This window comes from Choloepus didactylus, chromosome 1 (genome assembly GCF_015220235.1).
Source record: "Choloepus didactylus isolate mChoDid1 chromosome 1, mChoDid1.pri, whole genome shotgun sequence".
NCBI classification, from domain to species: domain Eukaryota; kingdom Metazoa; phylum Chordata; class Mammalia; order Pilosa; family Megalonychidae; genus Choloepus; species Choloepus didactylus.
The window spans coordinates 240,018,552-240,034,153 of NC_051307.1; positions in this window are offsets into that span (position 1 = coordinate 240,018,552).

The window sequence follows — 15,602 nt, forward strand, 5'->3', positions numbered from 1 at the left end:
CCCTACTTGACAGCCTGAGCTTGGAACTCTTGGCCCCAGGACCCAGAGGGGCTGAAGGTGGAGAAATGTAGAGAAAAGTCTGGAGTCTCCAGAGAAGACTTATAGCTTTTTCAGAGCCACTCCCACCCTTCCGCACCTCCCCCAAAAAACAAAACAAAACCTCAACTATGGTGACCAGGCACCCATCCAAACATGAAGTCTTGCCTTAACCCTGACCCTGGAGGTCTCTGGGGCAGGAGCTGCCAGTGTTGATCTTAGATAACACAGGCGAGTAAACACCCACCTCTCGCTCACTGTGGTATCTTTGGGGAGCAGAAAGTTTCCATACAGGTTGGAAACCACCCTCACCACATAGCAGGGAGTCGAGGCTGGTTGTGGGAGGGAGGAAGAGCTGATGGGTGTAAGAAGCCCTGCAGGAGGAGGTGCCCAGCTCTGCCTCGTCAGACACAGAACATACATCATTGCCCATTCACAGTTGTGGAATGTGGGGATTGACATAAGTTGGGAAGTACATGCAAATCTGAATCCAAAGAGTTGGGGAAAGTGCAATTCAGAGAAAGGACTTATGTGTTGCTTATTTTCCTTCTCATTCCTTTCAAGTCCAGTTTGGCAACTCCCTGAGATTGGGGTTGTGAGCCCTGTACTGCATCCTTCTCATAACTTAATAGGTTCTTAGTGAACATGGTTCCTTTTTTTTTTTTTTTTTCTTTTTTAATTTAGTAGAGTAGCTCTTCTTTTTTTTTTTTTTTTAAAGTAGATTTTTTTTTATTTTGCTGAAATGCAGGTAAGTTAAAAATCATTGTAATGATTTTTAAGTGTACAATTCTGTACCATTAAGTATGTTGACAGTGTTGCATAACTTTCACAGTCTATTTCCAGAACATTTTCATCATTCTAAGGAGAAACTCATACCCATTAAGCAAGAAATTCTCATTCCCCAATTCCTTCTGCCCCTGGTAACCACTATTCTTTCTGCCTCTGAGTTTGCTTATTCTCAGTATTTTGTCGCAAAATCTACAATATTTGTCCTTTTGTGTCTGGCTGATTTCATTCAACATGATATCATCAAGGTTCATCCATGTTGTAGCATTCATCAGCAAATCATTTCTTTCCGCAGCTGAATAATATTCCATTGTAGGTATATACCATGTTTTGATTATCCGTTCTTCTGTTGATGGACAGTTGGGTTGCTTCCACCTTCTGACTCATAAAATAAATATCTCATAAAATAATATCTATTTCCATTCAGTACCTATAGATAATTAGTGAGCTTATTTTACTTTTTATGCATTCTCTCTTTCCTCCCCTGTTTGATAGTTACGTCTTCACTGCCAGAGCATATAACAGGTACATAGTGTTGGGTTCTCTTCAATAGCCATCATTTAGTCTTGATTCTACAGTTAAACAAATTCTTTGCCAACCATCAGTCCCTATTCATATTTGGTTGTTTAAAGCCTGTACTCTTCTAAGTTTCTAAGGAAGATTCATGTGAAAAATATACCCCGAGTTATTTCATGCTAATAACTGTTTTGTTATCTTTATAGTTGAAGATCATTTTTACTAGATGTAAAATCCTTGGCTCACATCTTTCTTTGAATATCTTAAAATGCACCTCAATTGTCTTTAGCAATGTAAAGTCTTGCTATCAAGAAGTCCAATCTCAGTTTTGATTTCTTTCCCACATAAGTGCCTTGGTGTTTTTGTCTGGGTTTCCTAAGGAGTTATTTATGTACTTATTTATTGAGTTGTACCATACATACAGTGAAGTGCACTAATCTCACGCGTATAGCATGATGAATCTTTTGCATATGGAAGACCATATAATCACCACCCAGATTTAAATATGGAACATTTCTAGCATCCCAGAAATCCCCCAGTACCCTTTTCCAGTCAGCCTGCCCTCACCCATCTCTCTGAGGTAATAACCTCTGTTTTGACTGTATTTTCCCTATTCTTGAACTTCAGAAAGATAAAAGTATGCAATAGGCATCCTTTTTTGTTGTTTTATTATTATTATTTTAATTGTGATTGTTCATACACCATACAATTATCCAAAGATCCATGGTGGACAATCAATTGCCCCGGTACCGTCATACAGCTGTGCATCCGTCACCACAGTTAATTTTTGTTCAATTTTTAGAACATTTGCTTTACTCCAGAAAAGAAAGACAAAGAATGAAAAAAAAAAAAAGAGAAAAAGAAAAAAGGAAACTCAAATCCTCAAATATCCCTAACCACCCCGCACTCCAAGGTTGACTCGTAGTATTGGCATGGTACATTTGTTACTGTTTATGAAAGAATGCTGAAATACTACTAACTGTACTGTATAGTCTGCAATAGATATATATATTTTTCCCTATATGCCCCTCTATTATTAACTTCTAGTTACATTGTCATACATTTGTTCTGGTTCATGAAAGAGATTTCTAATATAATCTTGGACATAGCCCACCACAAGGTTTACTGTTTTACACATTCATTCACATCTTTGAACCTCCAACTTTCCTTCTGGTGATGTACATGACTCTGAGCTTCCCCTTTCTACCACATTCATGCACCATTCAGCACTGTTAGTTATTCTCACAATGTACTACCATCACCTGTGTTCATTTCCAAACATTTAAGTTCATCCTAGATGAACATTCTGCTCATACTAAGCTACCGCTCCCCATTCTTTAGCCTCATTTTATATCTTGGTAACTTATATTTCATGTCTATGAGTTTACATATTATAAATAGTTCCTATCAGTGAGACCCTGCAATATTTGTCCTTATGTGTCTGGCTTATTTCACTCAGTATATTGCCCTCAAGTTTTCTTCATCAGCCCATTTTTTTTTTTAAAGATGGTTTTGTTCACACGCCATGCATTCCATCCTAAGTAAACGATCGATGGTTCCCTGTATAGTCACATATTTATGTGTTCACCACCCTCACCACTATCAATATAAGGACATCTACATTTCTTTCACAAAGCAGGAGGAAGAGTCAAAGAAGGTAGAGAGGCAAAAGAAAAAGAAAAAAAAAAAAACAAAAAGGAAAAACATGACAGCTAGGAAGCAGCAAAAGGAAAGATAACCTTAGATCATAGTAGATAAAGAGTCAGACAACACCACCAATGCCAAGAGTCTCACACCTCTCCCCTATGCCCGCCTTATCTGCATTTACCTTCATATATTGCCTTTGTTACATAAAAGAAAACATAATATAATGATTCTGTTAATTATAGTCTCTAGTTTATGTTGATTGTATTTTTCCCCCAATACCTCCCTATTTTTAATACCTTGCAAGGTTGACATTCGTTTGTTCTCTCTCGTGAAAAAAACATATTTGTATATTTTATCACAATTGTTGAACACTCTAGGTTTCACTGAGTTATACAGTCCCAGTCTTTATCTCTCCTGTTTTCTTTTGGTGTCCCACATGCTCCTGATCTTCCTCTTTCAAGTATATTCATAATTATCTTTGTTCAGTGTACTTATATTGTTGTGCTACCATCACCCAAAATTGTGTTCCAAACCTCTCATTCCTGTCTTTTCCTAAACAGTCTGTAGTGTTCCCTTTAGTATTTCCTGTAGAGCAGGTATCTTGTTCACAAACACTCTCATTGTCTGTTTGTCAGAGAATATTTTGAACTCTCCCTCGTATTTGAAGGATAGTTTTGCTGGATATAGGATTCTTGGTTGGCAATTATTTTCAGTATCTTAAATATATCACACCATTTCCTTCTGGCCTCCATGGTTTCTACTGAGAAATCTGCACATAGGCTTATTAAGCTTCCTTTTTATGTGATGGATTGCTTTTCTCTTGCTGCTTTCAGGATTTTCTCTTTGTCTTTGATGTTTGATAATCTGATTATTAAGTGTCTTGGCATAGGCCTATTCAGATCTCTTCTGTTTGGAGTGTGCTGTGCTTCTTGGATCTGTAATTTCCTGTCTTTCATAAGAGATAGGAAATTTTCATAGATTATTTCCTCTATTATTGCTTCTGCCCCTTTTCCCTTCTCTTCTTCTTCTGGGACACCAATGATAGTAGCTTCTTGTATTTCGTTTTGTCCTTAAGTTCCTGGAGATGTTGCTCATACTTTTCCATTCTTTTCTCTATCTGTTCTTTTGTGTGTAGGCTTTCAGGTGCCTTGTTCTGCAGTTCCTGAGTGTTTTCTTCTGCCTCTTGAGATCTGCTGTTGTATGTTTCCATTGTATTTTTTGTCTCTTGTGTTGTGCCTTTCATTTCCATAGATTCTGCCAGTTGTTTTTTTGAAGTTTCGATTTCTGCCTTAGGTACGCCCAGTGTTTTCGTTATAGCCTTTATCTCTTTTGCAATATCTTCTCTAAACTTTTTTAATTGATTTAGCATTAGTTGTTTAAATTCCTGTATCTCAGTTGAAGTGTAAGTTTGTTCCTTTGACTGGGTCATAGCTTCGTTTTTGTTAGTGTAGGTTGTAGTTTTCTGTTGTCTAGGCATCTGACCTCCTAGGCCACCCCAGTCAGGTTTTCCCAGATGAGAATAGGCTCAGGTTCCAGAAGGAGGAAATATTCAGTATCTGGTTTCCCTGATGGCGTGTCTTAGAGGACTGACACACCCTGTGCTTTTCTTCCCAGCAGGTGGCACCTGTCAGCCTGTCATGGGCTGGTGTAAGGAGGTGTGGCTCGTGGCTGTTTTCCCCCAGGCTCTGGGGTCTGGTTTTGAATGGAAGGCAGGTAATAGAGCTGGGCCCCACCTCTTTCCACTTGGGAAGACATGCCCACTAGAGAGAGGTCATTTGCATATAAGTAGATTCTTTGTTTCTCTGACTTTGCTATCTCCCCCCTTGTCTGGGTTATAGTGCTGCGAGTTTAAAATGGCTGAGGCTTTCTCTACTGCAGAGCACTGCGAGCTGAAAACGGTTGAGGCTTTCTCCACTGAGCTGCCCAGGTTGAGAGAGAGAGAGGGACAGGAAGCTCCCAGATTCACCCATCGGCCAGAGATAGCACCCTATCCTTTGGGCTTCCTGTCCCGAGATACATATGTCCCAACTCTCCAAGGTCAGTTGTCACCAAAAGCCTCTGTCGGCTTGTTGGGTATTCGTAGTCTGTATTGAGTGGTTAACATTAAAACTCCAGTTGGAGCTGGGCTGAGGTATATTTGCTTGTTCAGCAAGTGCTGCTCTCTTGCACTGCGAAGCTGTGCAGTTCAGGCTTCCGTGAAGGAGGGGCTCTCGGCGTGGGTCCGCAGTTTTTACTTACAGATTTTATGCTGTGATCTTGGGCATTCCTCCCAATCCAGGTTGGTGGATGATGAGTGGACAGTCACGTTGTCTCCCTGCAGTTATTCCAGGTTATTTACTAGTTTTTCCTGTTGTTTGTTAGTTGTTCCAGGGGGACTAACTAGCTTCCATTTCTTTCTATGCTGCCATCCTAGCTCCTCTGCATCCTTTTTAAATTAAGGACTTTAGAATATATCCTTAAAGTCCAGTGGTTTCATAGATCGTATTGTCAGTATTGACTATACTGAATCAGTTTTCCCAGTGCATGGCATGCCCTTTGAAAAGTGGGTTCAAGTCCTCTTTTATTTACAGGGAGCTTTTCTTGAAATTATATTTTCAGTATTTGTTTTGTTCCATTACTTTGGTTTTCTTATTTGTGGACTCCTATTGTGTGTGTAATATATATGTAACATAATCTAGCTTCTAGAGCTATCATTTTCTCTTGAATCCTTTTTGTCCCTTCTTTATTCCTCTTTTTTTTTGGGGGGGGGGGATTGCATTGACTGTTTATTAAATTTTTTTAAATCTTCATTTTATTGAGATATATTCACATACCACGCAGTCATACAAAACAAATCGTACATTCGATTGTTCACAGTACCATTATGTAGTTGTACATTCATCACCTAAATCAATCCCTGACACCTTCATTAGCACACACACAAAAATAATAAGAATAATAATTAAAGTGAAAAAGAGCACTTTATTCCTCTTTGATTTGAATAAATTTCCCGTTTTCTAAAAACCTTTCTTTTATTGTACTTTACATGGTCTTTGCATTTGTTTTCTTCCAGTTTTTTTTTTAAAGTTCTGAAATAATTCCTCTTGTATTTCTAATTGTTCCTTTTGTCATTTTGTTGTTTCCAGCCATCTAATTTTTGAGATTTTATTTTATGTTCTTTAATATAGCTTCTATCATGTTTTTAATTTCAACTCATTTTAAAACATGAAGTTTTTTTTTCCAAACTGAAGATTTATTGAATTGAAAAAACAAACAGAAAACCATTACAGACTCCAACCTCTTCAGGGTTTTTCATACATTTCTAACCTTAAAGAGTTCTTTTGAGAATGCTGTGTATTTCAAGACGAAATATTTATTTGGAATTCAGCAATTCCTTGGGTTTCAAGTAAAGTTATCAACGTGCTATAAAAATTAAAAAATAGCATCCAGAGAAGGATCCCGTTTTTTTAAATCAGATTTTTAAATTGTGGAATATAACTTACATACATAGAAGTGATAACTTTCTAAGTGCAGTTTAACAACTAGTTAACAAATTTCAAAGGATATTATAGGTCACAGTTCCACAGTTTTTGGTTATTTCCTTATTATGAAATATATATACAGGAAGGTAATATCTTTAAAAGTACGATTTAAAAGTAGATATATAGGAAATTTCCAAAGTTGTCATGAGTTATAGGACCATAGTTTGTTATTCCTTATTGTAAAATCTATATACAAAAAGGTGTAGCTTTCAACTTAGAATTTAACAAGTAGCTGTAGAACAAATTTGTGTAGGGTTTTCAGGACTACTGTTGACAGGCTTATCATACTGTAGTCTTTTGGCATATCTAGGTGAGGCTTGCGTAGGGGTAACCTCCAGGATAGCCTCTTGACTCTATTTGAATTCTTTTAGCCACTAAAACCTTAATTTGTTGCCTTTCTTTTTCCCCTTTTTGTCAGAAAGACATTCTCAATACCTTGATGCCAGAGTCAGGCTCATTCCCGGAATCCATGTCACACGTCACCAGGAAGGCTCATTCATCTTGGGGGTCCTGTCCCACATCGGGGGGAGGGTGATGAATTTATTTGCAGAGTTAGGCTTAGAGAGAGAAAGTCCACATTTGAGCAACAAAACAGGTTCTCTGGAGGTGACTGCTAGGCAGAATTACAGGTGGGCTTAGCCTCCCCTCTACAACCATAAGTTTCATCCGAGCAAGTTTCAATATTGAGGGCTTGACTTATAAAGTAGGGGTTCCTAAGCTCACATAGCATATGTTATATCCACGATAATCCATCCATATCTCACAGTATCATCACTTAGTTGTACCACCTCATCACTCTCCATTTTAAACAATTCTCACAACCCAAACATCTTGTAGCTCTTGTCAGCCTTTAATTATTTGTCCCTAGTATTTGAGTAACACTAATATGGTATTTCTATTAATTATAGTATTCAATGTGTAGATTTTTCCCTTGTACCCTTCCATTGTCAACTCTCTGTATTAGATATGTACTAGTGTCATATCTTAGAAGTATATCATGTAGGTACCTATCTATATTTGTGGTGCTGATCTGTGGGAAACATGCCTTTAAACCTCTTTCAATCCTAATCGCCTTCAGTACAGCTCTGATACTTATGATCCCATTATCAAACAATCGTCACCCCTATCCATTACCACATCTTTGCATTCACCCTCATTAACATATCTGAGCATATTAGATTATCATTCTTGCTCACTGGCTACTGTTTATTATTAGGTCCCCAATATTCTATATTTATAAGACATTGACTTGACATTGTTCAGATAGTTTATTGAAGTGGTAACATACAGTAGCTCTCCTTTTGTGTCTGACTTATTTCACTCAGAAGTATATTTTCAAGGTTCATCCATGTTGCCATATGTTCCAGGACTTTGTTGCTTCTTCCTGCTGCATAGTATTCCATCGTATGTATATACCACATTTTGTTTATCTGCTTATCTGTTGAAGGACACTTGGGTTGTTTCCATCTCTTGGCAATTGTGAACAATGCTGCTATGAACATTGGTGTACAAATGTCCGTTTGTGTCACTGCTTTCAGATATTCTCGGTATATACCGAGAAGTGGGATTGCCAGATCATAGGGTAATTCAATATGTAGTTTTCTGAGAAACCACCAAACTGTCTTCCAGAGTGACTGTACCATTATACAGTCCTACCAGCAATGAATAAGAGTTCGAATTTCTCCACATCTTCTCCAGCATTTGTAGTATCCTGTTTGCTTAATGGCAGCCATTCTTATTGTGTGAGGTAAAATCCCATTGTGGTCTTGATTTGCTTTACCCTAATAGCTAGTGAAGATGAGCATTTTTTCATGTGATTCTTAGCCATTTGAAATTCCTCTTGGAGAAATGTCTTTTCATATCTTTTGCCCATTTTCTAAGTGGGCTGTTTGTACTATTGTCCTTGAGTTGTAGGATTTCTTTATATATGCAAGAGGTCAGTCTCTTATCAGATAACATGGTTTCCAAATATTTTTTCCCATTGCGTTGGCTGCCTCTTCATCCTTTTGACAAATTCCTTTGATGTACAGAAGCTTTTGATTTTGAGGAGTTACTGTGTATCTATTTTTTCTTTCATTGCTTGTGCTTTGGGTGTAAGGTCTAAGAAGCAACCTCCTAATATTAGGTCTTGAAGATGTTTCCCTATGTTATCTTCTAGGAGTTTTATGGTACTATCTCTTATATTGAGGTCTTTGACCCACTTTGAGTTAATTTTTGTATAGGGTATGAGGTAGGGGTCCTCTTTCATTCTTTTTGTTATGGCTGTACAGTTGTCCCAGCCCCATATTTGATGAAGAGACTGTTCTGTCCCAGTTCACTGGATTTCGGGGCCTTATCAAAAATCAGTTGACTGTATATCCAAGGATCTATTTCTGAACTCTCAATTTGATTCTTTTGACCAATATGTCTGTCTTTCTGCCAATACTATCCTGTTTAACCACTGAAACCTTATAGTAGGCTTCAAAATCTGGAAGTGTAAATCCTCCCACTTTGTTCCTTTTTAGGATGTTTTTAGCAATTTGAGGCCCCTTTCCCTTCCAAATAAATTTGATAACTAGCTTTTTCAAGTCTGCAAAGAAGGTTGTTGGAATTTTGATTGGAATTGCATTGAATGTGTATATCAGTTTGGGTAGGATTGACATCTTAACAATATTTAGTCTCCTATCCACGAGCATGGAAATTTTCCCACCTATTTAGGTCCATTTTTATTTCCTTTAGTAGAATTTTGTAATTTTCTGGGTAGAGGCCTTTTATGACCTTGATTATGTTTTATTGCTAGGTACTTGATGTTTTAGTTGCTATTGTGAGTGGAATTATTATTATTATTATTATTTTTTTGGATGGCCTCTTATGTTAGGTCATTACTAGTGTATAGGAACATTACTGACTCAATGTGCATTAATCTTATATCCTGCAATCCTGCTGAATTTATTAGCTCCAGTAGCTTTGTGGTCAAATTCTCAGGATTTTTCAAATATAAGATCATATCAACTGTAAATTCTCAGGATTTTTCAAATATAAGATCATATTGTCTGTAAATAATGACAGTTTTACTCCTTACTTTACAGTTTGGATACCTTTTATATCTTCATCTTGGTGAATTGCTCTGACTAGAACTTCTAGCATAATGTTGAATAATAGATGTGACAGTGGGCAACCTTGTGTCTTTCCTGATCTTAGGGGGAGGGCTTTTAAGTACTATGCTGGCTGTGGGTTTTTTATATATGCCCTTTATCATATCGAGGAAGGTTCTTTCAATTCCTACTTTTTGAAGTGTTTTTAATCAAAAAGGGATATTGAATTTTGTCAAATGCTTTTTTAGTGTCTATTGAAATGAACATTTGATTTTTGCCTTTTGATTTGTTAATGTGTTGAATTACATTAATTGATTTTCTTATGTTCAACCACCCTTGCATGCCAGGAATGAGCCCCACTTGGTCATGGTGTATAATTCTTTCAACGTGCCTTTGGGTTCGATTTGGAAGAATTTTGTTTAGGATTTTTGCATCTGTATTCATTAGGGAGATTGGCCTATAATTTTCATTTTTTGTAGTGTCTTTATCTGTTTTTTTTTTTATCAGAGTGATATTAACTGCAGAAAATGAGTTTCTTTTTCTTCAATTTTTTGAAAGAGTTTGAGCAGGAATGGTGTAGTTTGGTAAAATTCCCCTGTGAAGCCATCTGCCCTGGGCTTTTATTTGTAGGTAGATTTTTATTTTTATTTTTTTTATTTTGAAATAAATTCAAAGTTACATGAATAGCTGCAAAAACACTACTAGCCCCATACACAGAATTCCATCATACCCTGACCCCTCTCCCCCGATAGCTCAGTCCACCAACTTTAACATGCTGTCACATCGCTATTTCTTTCCCTCCCTATCTGTCATCCATCATATATTTCTCTGTCTTCTGAATATATGAGAGTTAGCTGCACACATCCTTGAACATACACTACAATCCACATATGTACTTCCCATGAACAAGAACATTGTTTTATGTAATTCCATTAAGCACAGCTAAGAAGTATAAGAGATTCAACACTGATACAATGCTTGCATTCCATATTTCCTTTTCCTTATGTCTCAACTGTGTCCCTTCGAGCCACCTGTCCTCCACCCTCCAATCCCATCCAAGTTCATCCTTAGCATTCAATTGTCGTCTAGTTAGACTCTCTTTTTTTTTTTTTTTCCTTTTTTCAATTGTGGAAACATATATACAGCCTAAATCTTCCCATTCCACCCCCTCCCTAGCCTTCCATTAGTGGGATTAATCACATTTAGAATGATGTTATGCTCTTTCCCACCATCCATTGCTAGAAATTTCCCTTCACCTCAAACAGCAACCCTACACTCCTTTCTTAACTTCCCTTTGCCCCTTCCCCCATTTGTCTTAACCCAAACTCTAATTTCATCTCTATGGTTATATTCTCTGATAATTTCTTTGTGTTTACTGTGGGGCTTAAAATTAACCTCTTAAATCCCTATCAATCTTGTTTTTCTTTGATACCACCTTCACTTCAATAGGGCACATAAACTATGTTCCTATACTCCTTCATTCCCCCACCTTTATATAGTGTCTAAAATTACATATTTTACATTGAGTTCAAAACCACTGATTTGTCCTTAGTGTTTGTGTATTTTTTATCATGTAGGAAGTAAACAGTGGAGTTACAGTTCAAAAATTATTGACTTCTATTTGTATTCCATTGTGTTTGGAGAATGTTCTTTGAGTATATTCAATTTTTTTTTTTTTTTTTTTAAATTTCTTGAGGCTTGTTTTATGTCCCAGCTTATGGTCCGTTCTGGAGAAAGATCTGTGATCACTAGAGAAAAATGAGTGTCCTGGTGATTTGGGATGTAAGGTACTATATGTGTCTGTTAAAATTCTCTATATCTCTTTCTCCTTTCTTTGTCTCTCTGTTGGTAGGGCTTCATTTAGAATCTGAAGTAGGGCAGGTCTTTTATTGGCAAAGTCTCTCAGCATTTGTTTGTCTGTGAAAAATTTAAGCTGTCCCTCAAGTTTGAAGGAGAGTTTTTCTGGATAAAGTATTCTTGGCTGGAAATTTTTCTCTCTCAGAATTTTAAATATGTCATGCCACTGCTTTCTCGCCTCCATAGTGGCCACTGAGTAGTCACTACTTAGTCTTATATTGTTTCCTTTGTATGTGGTGAACTGCTTTTCTCTTGTTGCTTTCAGAACTTGCTCCTTCTCTTCAGTATTTGACAGTCTGATCAGAATATGTCTTGGGGTGGGTTTATTTGGATTTATTCTATTTGGAGTTCACTGGGCATTTATGCTTTGTGTGTTTATATTGTGTAGAAGGTTGGGAAAGTTTTCCCCAACAATTTCTTTGAGACCTTTACCCTTCTCTTCCCCTTCTGGGACACCAATGAGTCTTAAGTTTGGACATTTTATTTTATCTATCGTATCCCTGAGATCCATTGCGATTTTTTCAATTTTTTTCTCCATTATTTCTTTTGTTCTTTCATTTTCTGTTCTGTGGATTTCTAGGACACTGAGATGTTGTTCAGCTTCCTCTGGTCTTGTATTGTGAATATCCAGAGTCTTTTTAATTTGGCCAACAGTTTCTTTTATTTCCATAAGATCTTCTATTTTTTTATTTACTCTTGCAATGTCTTCTTTATGCTCTTCTAGGGTCTTTTTTGTGGCGCTTATATCCTGGGCCATGGTCCTCTTGCTGTCCTTTAAATCCTTTGCCATGTTTTCATTCTTTGATTGTAGTTCTTTAATTAAATTTGTGAGATATAACGTTTCTTCCGAAATCTTGATTTGTGTGTTTGGAGCTGGATTCTCCATATCATCTGGTTTTATCATATGCATTAAGATTTTCTGTTGTTTTTGGCCTCTTGGCATTTGTTTTGCTTGATAGGGTTTTTTCAAGTTGTATCAAAAAAAAAAAGGGATATCGATCTAATTTTTCAGAGACACGGTTTGGTGATGTACACTTTCTCTAAGTAACCAGCAGATGGCGTCTGTGAGCCACCTATATCCCTCCAGTCAGTTCTCGCGTAGTGAGGGGAAATGATTCTTGTGTGTTCAGTTGGAGAGCTCAGCCTGGGCGCGCCACTGGAGTCGCCCGCCCTGAATGTGGGGCGCGCGCACGGGTGGCCAGGGAGGAAGGGCAGCTCTCTCTTGGTGTTCTGTAAACCACCGGACTTGGCATAGCGCCCCTGGGTTCTCCAAGCGGATCCCCCCTCCGAGTCGCGATCCTCCCTCAGCCGAGAGAAAATGCTGTGCTACGTCATCAGTGTGTGCCGTCCCTCTAGGGAAGCCCTGGGCTGCTTGGCTGTGCTGCAGGGCTCAGCTCGTTTCACAAAGCAGAATGTGTGAGGCTGTCTTTACTGCAATGCCTTGTTGGCTGAGAACAGCTGAGGTTTTCTCCACAGAGAGAGAGCGAGAGACAGAATATTTCCCCGGATTCTCCCAAGGTCAGTTGTCACCAAAAGCTTCTGCTTGTTGAGGATTCGCTGTTTGTATTGAGCGGTTATTATTAAAAGCTCACTTGGAGCTGGGCTGAGAAAGTGCACAGCGTGGCTTCCGTGAGGGAGGGGCTCCCGGCTCTAGGTTCTTGGCTCTCAGCGCGGGTCCACAATTTTACTTACAGATTTTATGCTGTGATCTTGGGCATTCCTCCCAATTCGTGTCAGTGGAAGTTCAGTGTACTGTCACGTTTGTCTCCCCGCTACCATTCCAGGTTATTTACTGGTTTTTTGTTCATTTATGAATTGTTCTGAGGGAGACTAAGTCTTCCACTTCTTTCTATGCTGCCATCTTCCCAGAATCCAGTGTAGGTAGATTTTTGATGACTGATTGGATCTCTTTGCTTGTGATTGGTTTGCTGAGTTCTTCTATTTCTTCTCTGGTTAGTCCTGGTTGCTCATGTGTTTCTAGAAAATTGTCCATTTCCTCTGAACTGTCTAGTTTATTGGCATACAGTTGTTCATAGTATCCTCTTGTGAATTTTTTTTTTTTCAAATTTTTATTTCTTTAGGGTCTGTAGTAATTATCCCTTTCTCATTTCTGATTCTGTTTATTTGGGTCTTCCCTCTTTTTGACTTTGTCAGTCTAGCTAAGGGTCTGTCAATCTTGCTGATCTTCTCAAAGAGCCAACTTTTGACTTTATTTATTTTCTGTTTTGTTCTCCAGCTCATTTACTTCTGCTGTAATCGTTGTTATTTGTTTTCATCTACTAGCTTTATGGTTAGTTTGCTGATCATTCTCTAGCCTCTTCAACCGTTCAGTTAGGTCTTTAGTTTTAGCTCTTTCTTACATTTTTTTTTTTTTTCTTTTTATTTAGGACTTCTTTAATTTCTCTCAGCAATTTTTTTTAACTTTTTATTTTGAAATAATTTCAACCTTACAGGACAGTTGGAAAAATAATACAAATCCCATACAGAGAACTCCAGCATACCCCCATCCCCCAGATACCCCAGATCCTCCAATTTTAACATTTTACTACCTTTGCTGTACCATTTTATCTATATATTTTCTGAACCTTTTGGAGCATGTTGTACACATCATACTCCTTGAACGCATAATAATTCCATATACGTTTCCTCTGAACAAAGATATCCACTTATATAGTCAACTTAAGTCAACTTTTAAGTGCAGTTATCAAGTTCAAGAAATTTAATATTGATATAAAAGTTACATTCTATATTCCAATTTTTTATTATGTCCTACTAATGTCCTTCTGAGCCTTTTTTTTTAATCATCATTTTATTGAGATATATTCACATACCACGCAGTCATACAAAACAAATTGTGCTTTCGATTGTTTACAGTACCATTACATAGTTGTACATTCATCACCTAAATCAATCCCTGACACCTTCATTAGCACACACACACAAATAACAAGAATAATAATTAGAGTGAAAAAGAGCAATTGAAGTAAAAAAGAACACTGGGTACCTTTGTCTGTTTGTTTCCTTCCCCTACTTTTCTACACATCCATCCATAAACTAGACAAAGTGGAGTTTGGTCCTTATGGCTTTCCCAATCCCATTGTCACCCCTCATAAGCTACATTTTTATACAATTGTCTTCGAGATTCATGGGTTCTGGGTTGTAGTTTGATAGTTTCAGGTATCCACCACCAGCTACCCCAATTCTTTAGAACCTAAAAAGGGTTGTCTAAAGTGTGCGTAAGAGTGCCCACCAGAGTGATCTCTCGGCTCCTTTTGGAATCTCTCTGCCACTGAAGCTTATTTCATTTCCTTTCACATCCCCCTTTTGGTCAAGAAGATGTTCTCCGTCCCACGATGCCGGGTCTACATTCCTCCCCGGGAGTCATATTCCACGTTCCAGGGAGATTCACTCCCCTGGGTGTCTGATCCCACGTAGGGGGGAGGGCAGTGATTTCACCTTTCAAGTTGGCTTAGCCAGAGAGAGAGGGCCACATCTGAGCAACAAAGAGGCATTCAGGAGGAGACTCTTAGGCACAAATATAGGGAGGCCTAGCCTCTCCTTTGCAGCAACCGTCTTCCCAAGGGTAAAACTTATGGTAGAGGGCTCAACCCATCAAACCACCAGTCCGCTATGTCTGTGGTCATGTTAGCAACCATGGAGGTGGGGTAGGCGAATACCCCTGCATTCTCCACAGGCTCCTCAAGGGGGCACTACATCATTTTTTTTCCTTGTTTTTCTTTTCTTTTCTTTTTTTTTTTAACTTTCCCTTCTTTTTTAAATCAACTGTATGAAAAAAAAAGTTAAAAAGAAAACAAACATACAATAAAAGAAAATTTCAAAGAGACCATAACAAGGGGGTAAGAAAAAGACAACTAACCTAAGATAACTGCTTAACTTCCAACATGTTCCTACTTTACCCCAAGAAAGTTACATAATATAGCAACATTTCTGTGAACTTGTTCCTACTATATCCATCAGAAATTAACAGACCATAGTCATTTCTGGGCATCCCCAGAACGTTAAATAGCTTATCTGTTCTTCTTGGATTATTGTTCCCCCTTCCTTAATTGCTCTCTACTGCTAGTTCCCCTACATTCTACATTATAAACCATTTGTTTTACATTTTTCAAAGTTCACATTAGTGGTAGCATATAATATTTCTCTT